Source organism: Pongo abelii, chromosome 1 (genome assembly GCF_028885655.2).
Source record: "Pongo abelii isolate AG06213 chromosome 1, NHGRI_mPonAbe1-v2.0_pri, whole genome shotgun sequence".
Taxonomy (NCBI): domain Eukaryota; kingdom Metazoa; phylum Chordata; class Mammalia; order Primates; family Hominidae; genus Pongo; species Pongo abelii.
Window position 1 is genome coordinate 121,965,255 of NC_071985.2, and position 7,803 is coordinate 121,973,057.

A 7,803-nucleotide genomic window follows, 5' to 3' on the forward strand; every position below is an offset into this window, starting at 1 on the left:
TAGCTTCTCTGGAGCCCATCTGGCCTTATGATTATGCTGAGGAAGTTAAGGGACTGATAACAAATGTGCCAGTTTTTCTTTTTTTACCTCTATTTGAGCTGTTACTATCAAAGATCCTTTTAAACCTTGAATGCCTCAAAGGACAGGTTTGTCCTCTTATCTCCTCTGAATGAATTGCCACTACCTTAAAATGATTTATTCACACACTGTTCTAGCAAATATAGGATTTACTCTCCTGGTGCCTTGCTTGACAGAGAAGAAACATGTAAAGCAGAAACAAGAAGAGGCCATGCAGGAATTTTCAAATGCATTTATCATAGACTTCTGATTGCCCCCCCACCAAAAAAAAAAACCTCTGAAAGCCATAGGAGAGAATCAAGTGTGCCTGTGTATACTCTATGGATAGGAATTGGTGATGAGAAAAGTTATATAATCTTGATATTGACCCCGATTGTTGATGCTTATGCAGGACACACCTTTGACTGACCAAAGAATTGAGAAGTTGGAATGTAATTTTGATGATTCTATTAGCACAATCCAAGTCAGGCAAGATAAACAGGGATGTGTTTAGAACTTTATTAAAAATTGTAAATGACTTGACAACCCTGGTGTAATGCACACATTCCCATTACAAAAATGAGCATGCAAAGCATTCTCATGTTTAAATGGTGAAAAGATGCTCAACATCACGAATCATTACAAAAATGCAAATCAAATCCACAATGAGATACTACATCACAACCATTGGGATAGTTACTCTCAAAATTAAAATAAAACAGAAAATAACAAGTGTCGATGAGGATGGGAAGAAGTTGGAACCCTTGTTCTCTGTTGGTGGGAATGTAAAATGGTGAGTCTTCTATGGAAAACAGTATGACAGTTCCTCAAAATATAAAAAATAGAAATACCTATGATCCAGCAATTCCACTTCTGTGTATATATATCTAGAAGAATCAAAATCAGAGACCCAAACAGAAATGCGTACATCCAGGTTCACAGCAATGTTATACACAGTTGTCAAAAGGTGGAAGCAATCCAAGTGTCCACTGATGGATGAATGTATAAACAAAATGTAGTATATAGCTACAATGGAATATTATTCAGCTTTAAAAAGGAAGAAAATCCTGACGTGCTACAACATGGATGAATGTTGAAGACATGCTAAGTGAAGTAAGGCAGTTACAAAAAGACAAAAGCTGTATGATTCCACTTATATGAGGTACTTCAACTTATATGAGGTACTTATAGTCAAGTTCAGAGACAAAACGTAGAAAAATAGTTGCTGGGGGTAGGAGAAATGGGAATTGAGAGTTATTGCTGCATGGGCACAGAGTTTCAGTTTTGCAAGATGGAGAGTTCTGGAGAGGGTGATGATTGCACAACAATGTGAATGTACTTAATACTCCTAAACTATACACTTAAAGATGCTTAAGATTGTAAATTTTGTGTTACATGTATTTTACCACAATTAACAATTTTTAAATGGCATTACTGTCCTGAATTAGAAATAGCCTTAAAAGATTATTGTTCTCATTATCTAATTATAGATATAATTATAGACTTACAAAAGAGATGTAGCTCACCTGTTCTGTAACAAAAATCACTGGTTTTGACAGAAATCCTCTAACATTTAACTGCATCTGATTAACCATATGTGGCAAGTTAATTCTTCCATTACTGATGCATATATGCAATAATCAGTTAACCTTGAAGGACGCACCGAAAAAGGGTTAATTGCTCAAGGTTAAGTGTTGTGTGAATGTCCTACTGAGAATTGTTAGGGTTGAGGTTAGAGTTTTACCTGCTTTGTTTTTCTCCTGCTAAATTTATTGTGGTCATGCTCAATGGCATTGAGTCTTTGATCACCAATCAGTGGTCCAATTGGAACCCTAACTGCTTCTTGTTAGGAGTGTGGGGGTGCTGTGGCTATCCTCACAAATGTTCCCTTGGCTCATTTTCTAGCTAATGTAGAGCAGCCTTCTTTTGACATACACATCTGGGAAGGCTACTCACTTTCATGACAAGATGCCACTGCTGCCTCCAGCATGGTTTACTGTCTAACTGGTCCAGAAGACACTTCTCAGAGAAGGTGATATTTAAGCTGAACCTTGAAGAAAGGGCAGAAGTTTGCCAAGAAAACCAAAGGAAAAGGGCACTTCAGGCAAAAGGAAGAAATTGACAGAAGACATTGAATGTTGAAAGTGCTTCAAATCTTTAAAAAGACCAAGTGATCCACTGTGGTTGAACAAAAAAAGAGAGGTCAGTTTGGCCAGTACAGATTCAGTCTGTATAAAAGTTCTTGAGGAGTACACTATCCCTAAGAGTTTCACTCTGCTTCATTCCTTCACTGGCCCCTATTTACCTCCCTTAGTCTGAGAGAGAGAGAGATTGTGTATATGGACTTCTGAGGGCTGGAAGGCTTTTAGAGAGAAATGTCATGGTCTTCAGGTGATATATAAAGAAAGCGATCCTTACTCCATCCAGGACTGTCCACAGACATGGGCAGAAGTGAACATAGAAAGCCAGCTGTTGTATTTTTAGTCCTGATGGGACCCCAAAGATCACCTAGTCCACCAACTCCTTACTCAAGCATTAAGCTCCCTGGGGTCTGGGTGAAATAGAACTGAGAGGGCTGGGCTCAAGCAAGTGGGTAGGTGCAGGTGTGGTATGACATGGTTGATCCTGAAATGCTCCCTTTCCCAAAAAACTCTCTCGTCAGCCTGCCAGAGCATATGCAACTCTTTTTGGCATTGAGAAGCTCATTGTAGCAGGCACTCCCGGAATGTGGTAAGAATAATGGAGGTGATGTTAGGTGTCATAAAGAACTCTGAAAGCCAAGGTAAGAAGTCTGGATACTCTCTCTATGCTAAAATTTGGTGAAACTCACTGCAGGTTTTTGAGGAGGGGAGAAGCTTCTACCTCTCAAATGGATGCTGAGGATCTTAAAGACATGGTAGAGATGCCAGTGTTCAGGGACCTTCTTTAATATTTGGACTGTCTCTAATATTAGCAAGTTGTTTAACCCCTTTGGGCCTCATTTTTCTCATCTGTAAAAAAGTTAACATAAGTAAAGTGCTAAGAACAGTACCTGGCATATAGTACACTCTGTAAAATTGTCGTTGTCATTACTGTTAAACCGAGGCCGGGAGATATCAGAACAAAGGCAACTCAACAGCCCTCATGGTTTTATGGGGACTTGTCACTGTAGGGAGACCCCTTCCTTTAGCGAGAAAAGGACAGGGATTTTGGTGACATTGGAACAGTACTCTACTCCAGATTTTTTCTCCTCTCAGAGACTCTTCAGTTTTTTTCTTGGGCTCAGGCTCTAGGCTAGATGCCTCTAGGCTTAAGATCCAATGTGTCTTCTCTGAAAGTCAGGCCTGGGCTGAGTTGAGACAGCATCACTTTAATGTCTCTGTTATGTGTCCACTCACTGGAGAAGGGAAGCTCATCTTGCAGCTTGAGTCCTGTGGCAGGAAAGAGATTATTTCACCTATCCTGCAAGAGGCTGACAGTCCCCTACAGATATTTCTCAAGGAAAAAGAATTTCCATGGGATTCTCCAAGAGCTTCCAGAATCTCAACTGCACCTCTCTGTTTCAAGGAACTGAAGCCTAATCTCAGCCAAATTAAAAAGAGAAAACATCTTTCCCAGGATCTTGGAAAGAAGTTATATAATTTTGATAATAAAATGAATTTTCAGTAACATAACCCTTTCCCTAAACAATACTTAGTTTGAGGAAAGTATAGTCAAGATGCAAAACTGGGTGCTGAAAAGGATGTCTTACTGCAGCAACTTGGTCACTCTTTCATCTCATAAAAGCAGCAATAAAAGGGTATTGTGAAGTTGATATCATTACACCATTGTTTAGTTGAGGAAACAGTTCAGAGTGATGGAGCTGAGATCCAGTGCCTGAATAATTTCCAATTTACCAGCATGTGGCGCTATTGCCATTACCTCCTCCTGGAAGATAGTTTTTTTACTTCTATGATCTAACTTTCTCCGTTTTTTTGTTTTGTTTTGTTTTGGTTTTGGTTTTGGTTTTTTTTTTCCTCTTCTCAGATTAACTGATTATTCTCAGCTCTCTGCATTGTCTTGTTTTCAACTGCCTATCCCTCAGAGGCTGCCGAATCCCAAGGGGTCTATCTCAGATGTCTAAAATTCATCTTCTCCCTTTTCTACTTTAGATTTCTAAAAAATCAAACACATAATTTTAAAAGACAAATAGTGCTATAATGTTTACACCTGAATAGAGCCGTCCCAGTCTCACATCACCCTGTCCCAACACTGGTCCTTGCCCCCAAGAGGCAGAGCTGCTGTGTAAGGCTGGGCAGGTTGTGCAAAGCTCAACTTTGGTTGGGGAGGCACCATTCAAATACTCTATAATGGGAATACTGCCCTGTGGGGTTGTGCATTGCAAAACTCTCACCATCATATTTAGTAGCCTAGCCAAGTTGTCACCACTTTCAATTCTCTTGGCTATTTGGTCTAGTATTTATCTTCATGATTCTAAATAATAAGCTTGTGCAGCTTTCTCTTGATTCCCCAATATCAGTTAGGTATTGACTTCCTAATGGATGATTACTTAGCTCTCTCAAACTCGCTCCAATCCCTTCTTGTGACTTCTCTTTTATCCTCTCTAAATAGTAATATCACAATTTTGTTTGATCAATAATTAAAGTTTACCTTAAGACCATGTAAACACTATTTATTGCTGAATCAAGTAGTATGCTATCTTTTAATATGTTGTCTATTTTATTTCTCCCATCCCTATATCTTTTTTTATTTGTATAAATTTAGTGGGTACAGTGCAGTTTTGTTACATGGATATTTTGCATAGTGGTTAAGACTAAGCTTTTAGTGTAAACACTATTATTATGGCTGCCTTCTTGTTCAGCTTTAGTTTTTTCATATGGTTAATACTTGCTTTCCTTTTTTTTTTTCACTTTCTTAATACTTTTAGTTAAGATTAGCCTAAAGCTGCCTCCTTGTAAATTTGGCCTAAAGGTTTCTTCATACATAGTAAACTGTAACCTAACTGGATGTGTGAACAGACTATAAACTATATTTGTAACCATCACCAAGTTTCAGCCAATCGCAGATGGTCAACCATTCAAATGCTGTTCAAATAAGACAAATGCTGAGCTGTAACCAGTCCTACTGTTACTGTACCTCACTTCCATTCTTGATATGTTACTTTCCCTTTTCTGTCCATAATCCTATCCAACCACAGGACGGTGCCAGAGCATGTATAAACCTATTCAGGAGGCTGCCAGCTTCACAAATTATCCTTGGCTCAGGTAAACTCTATTAAATTTAATTTGTCTAAATTTTTTTTAACAGTAGTCTGTGTACCAGTGCCTGGCTCAGACTTCTCTTTTCCTCTAACAGCTTCTCAAACACAGTCTCCTATACACCACATTTATTTTTCCTAGAGACTTCTCTCCTGAGCCTTTCATCTTCCTGCTCTGTGGACCAGTTACTCTCCAGGCCAATGGAGAATCCCCTTTGCCACCAGCCTGGGCGTTCCCTCCACCTCTCTCTTGTGTCGGAGCTGTTCCTTCCTGGTGTTCATGCGCTCTCTCTCCTGGTGTGGTGGAGCATATTGTCGAGTAGCTTCTTAAGACACGATACTTGGAAGTAAGTTTGTTGAAATTTTTGTACGTCTGAAATATATTTATCTTGGCTGGTCCAAATGCAGTGGTTACAACTAACTGATCACAACCAGTTACAGATTTCTTTATTTCTTCTCCACTCCTACTGCTTCACTTGACTAGCCTGGAAAAAAAAAAAACCAAAACAAAAACTTTTCAAAGTTTTTTAATAAAAAAGAAGAAAAGAAAAAATAATAAAATATATGTATCTTATCACTACGCATCTTGATAGTTTAGCTAATTGTCCATTCCGAGACTGGAAATACTATTTCTTCATAATCCTGAATGTAGTTCTCCACTGTCTTCTGTCTTCCAGGGTAGTTGCTAATTACTAAACCTTTGTATGTGACCTTTTTTTACTCTCTGGAAGATCTTTATATTACTTCTTTATTCCTGGTGTACTGAATTTCCTAAGGATGTATCTTGGTACAGTTTATTTTAGGGGAACGTTTTTTGGGCTTTTACTCTAAATGCTTATGTAGTTTGGTTTTCCAAAATGTTATAAAATTATTCATTTGAGAATTCTGTTTTATTCGTTTTTCTCTGTTATATCTTTCTGCAGCCTCTATTAGTTTGATATTAGAATTCTCCATTTTCCTTATGTTTTTTCTGTCATTCATATCTTTGTGTTTTACTTTCAGTGAGACTTCATCAACTTCATGTTCCAATTCTTCTTTTAAATTTTTAATTTTTGCTATATTGTGAATGTATAAGAGTTTTCTCTTATTCTCTTCAAATTCCTTTTTTATAGCATCCTTGACTCTCTAGGGATATTAATTATTGCTTTAAGGTAAGTTTTCTTCTGTTCTTTGTTTGCTTGTTTTTTTTTTTTTTTTTTGGAGAGCTTTTCTTTTCTCTCTGCTTTTTCTGTGATAGACCATTCTAAAAAATCCAGACTCTGCTTTGCATTCATTTCTAAGAGTGATACACTGAAACCCTCTGTGATTGAGTGAGGTTTGATACTGCTGAAATCCAACCGATAGATGTTTTCCTTGGGAAAATACATGTGTGTGTGCATGCACTCGTATTCCCTTTCCTCTTTCTCCCTGGCCATTGTGATCCCCAGAGGAGGAGGCACCAGTCTTTTCCATTGAGGTTTAAGTGTAGTAGATGGCCTTTGCTAGGGTAGGGAAAGGGAGCTGAGTGCCTTATCATTCAGGATACAGCCTTTCACATAACCCCTCTCTTTTGAGTTGGTTACCTCATCCAAGCTCTCTGCCATACCTTGTATCTCTGAATTCAGAAGCCCTCTGGTTCAGCTGCTTCATAGAATAAATCTCTCCTCTCCTGCCAAAGTAAGAAGGGGACAGTTACCTGGATGTCCAGGGTGGAGGCCTGGAGGTTGAACTGACTGTTTAGTAGACTTTCACCCAATTCCTCTGTTTTCAACTATACCACACTTCCACTTTTGCTATAGACTGAATGTGTGTGTCTGTTCCCTCAAAATTTATTTGTTGAAATTCTAACCCCTAGTATCGATGGTATTAACAGGTAAAGACTTTGAGAGGTAACTAGGTCATGAGTGTTGAACCCTAATGAATGGGATTAGTACCCTTATAACGGGGACTTTAGAGAATTTTCTCATTCCCTTCACACCATGTGAGGATACAGGAGAAGTTGGCAGTCTGCAACCTGAAAGAAGGCCCTCACCAGAACCCAACCATGCTGGCAGCCTGATCTCAGACTTTCAGGCTTCAGGACTGTGGGAAATAAATTTCTGTTTTTTATAAGACACCCAGTCCATGGAACTTCATTAGAGCAGCCCAAACTGACTGAGACAACCTTCCACAGCACTTGGTGTCCTTAGTTTTTTGGTCTGTGGGTGGCTCTTCAGAATGAATAAAGTTGCTTCTCACTGGTATACTATCCACAAACACTTAACTTTCATCTTTTTAAGCTTTCTGTGATCTGCTAAATCAATTCCCAACATCTCGTATAGTTTTGTCTGTATATATTGTGGTTTGGGGTTACATATGTTTTCCTAGTTTCACCAGTGTTGGAGTGTATGTCCTGTTCTAGTTCTCCTTATTGCTTTGGGGTGATTTGTTTTGTTTTGTTTTGTTTTGTTTTGTTTTTTGAGATGGAGTCTCACTCTGTTGCCCAGGCTGGAGTGCAGTGGCACAATCTCGGCTCACTGCAAGCTCTGCCT